This window comes from Eurytemora carolleeae, unplaced genomic scaffold (genome assembly GCF_000591075.1).
Source record: "Eurytemora carolleeae unplaced genomic scaffold, Eaff_2.0 scaffold1270, whole genome shotgun sequence".
In the NCBI taxonomy this organism is placed as follows: domain Eukaryota; kingdom Metazoa; phylum Arthropoda; class Copepoda; order Calanoida; family Temoridae; genus Eurytemora; species Eurytemora carolleeae.
The window spans coordinates 124,034-126,082 of NW_019397738.1; the positions used below are offsets into that span (position 1 = coordinate 124,034).

Below are 2,049 nucleotides of genomic sequence, written 5' to 3' on the forward strand. Positions count from 1 at the left end.
ACCCTTTTTATCAAGCTCTAATTTTTCTATTTTTCTGTAATTTCTCTTAATCAAATTTTAAAATCTGTTGAGCTTATTGTTCCAGTAAGAGACGCTTGTAGAAAACAATAAACCAAATTCAATTATTGAAATTAAATATTGAATGATAACAATGCTAATTCGTAAACTTTGAACGATTTGATTTAAAGTTTACTTTTTTTAAATTCAATTTTATTTTTGTCCTGACGGCTTGCGTTTTTTAAGATCAACATGAACTAAACGATCTTTTATTGTTTAATTATACTACTATAATTATGCATGAAATATTCATTTTTCTAGACTATGCTTCCATTAAAGTGAATTTAATTACTTCTATAAATTAGTGAATAGTACAATTTTTATTAAATTTTGAGATCATTTTTATCCCGCATTATTATTTACAAATATATGATCTTGGATATAAATAACTATTCATAACCCTACTGGTTGAAGGTAGGCGAGGTATAAAGTATTTGAGCCAAAAACTTATCTTTTTCGAGAGGGTTAGAGACTTTTTGATGAGATATTTAACCAGAGCGTAGCGAGGGTAAAAAATCTCATCAAAAAGTCGAGAACCCTCGAGAAAAAGAAATGTTTTTGTCGAAAATACTTTACGAGTCCCCTTCAACCAGTAGGGTTTTAGATAATTTTATGCCCTGGAAAGAAAGAAGTATCAATTCAAATGTTAAGACTATCAAAATAAACAAATACATAAAAATGGCACGTCAATTATATAACATCTAATATAAAGTTTAAACTTTTAAAAAGTAATTAAAGAAAATCCTGAATATTAATGCTGGAAGATGATCATTCAAAAGAATGCGGGAACTTCATACCAAAATTTCGCAAATATATTGAAAGGTGTACTCAGCCGGGGTGATATTTTAATAAGAAAATAGTGAAAATTTTACCCCAGCTCAGCTGGGAATATATATATATGGGTTTCAGGATATGTTCACCATAGATTAAAAAGAGGCCACCCAGGGCATAAAAGTTTCTTTTCTGATCCGAGGCAAATAAGTAACATTTTACACCGGCAATGCAAGTTTCTTCGCAGATTTTCTTAACAAAATATTGCACATTCATATAGCACTTTAATTGTATAAAATATATCCATTTATATCTTTTGGGAAAAGTTGTTTTTGTGTGTAAAAAAATTACCTTGTGGAACCTGTAACTCTGAATCAGAAGTTTTTTCATCCAAATCATTACAACTAAAATAAAAATATTGTATTGAGGTTGTTACGCGAGCTACGCTGCGTTCATAAAGTCTATGTGATACCCCTGCGAATCTCTGAGTTCTCCCTGAGGATCTGTACAGAACGTATTGTAAAGAACTAGTTTTAGAAGCTGTTTTCAGTCCGACTACGCATGCGCAAGTTTTCTGCGTAGGAGCGAGCAGATTCTACTTCAGTATATAATTGTATTTCATGTAATGTTCGTCGATTATTAAAACCGTGTGAAAATTCTAGGACCACTGCGGTAATTATGATTATATTTATATGAATATTGTTTATTTATGTTCGGTTATGGTTGATATTGTATGATGTAATGTATGGGTTCCTTGCCACAGTTTTTTAATGCCTGAGTGGATTTATTGCTGTATTTGTATGATTTATCACTCAATGCTTTTTCTGTTGGCTTATAAAAGATTATTTAGATTGAAGGCTTAGAGAAATAAACGTTCGGAACCTTATTATCATCCTTTTGTTATGGAGAGCGTTGAGAGAAGGAAGCCTTACAATCCTATCCAGAGAAATACCACTCGGTACTTATAGATTTCATTAGGTCTTTAGGGAATTCGCTAAGTAGCGAAACAGAGGTTGACGAATAAAACATTAGATTTTGAAAATACTTTGATTTTGATGAAGACGACTTTCTATTTTAATTTTGACTTCTACCAAGCTTTTAAACAGCTCTGATACACAAACAAATTAAAAAGAAGCTGCCAATTTACAGATTCTTTTTTTGCTTGTAAACTAGTAGTTTTAAAAAACTTGTTTAGAATCAAAACCTAAATAAAACTAGATA

General features: G+C 30.7%; 1 long non-coding RNA gene across 1 annotated transcript; it reads left to right on the forward strand.

The window, feature by feature from the left end:
* Nucleotides 1-1,246: 1,246 nt before the first annotated feature.
* On the forward strand, nt 1,247-1,789 carry LOC111715710 (uncharacterized). Its single transcript, XR_002768297.1, has 2 exons — nt 1,247-1,500; nt 1,679-1,789. It is a non-coding gene; the product is annotated as an uncharacterized LOC111715710 (long non-coding RNA).
* The last annotated feature ends 260 nt before the right edge of the window (nt 1,790-2,049 follow it).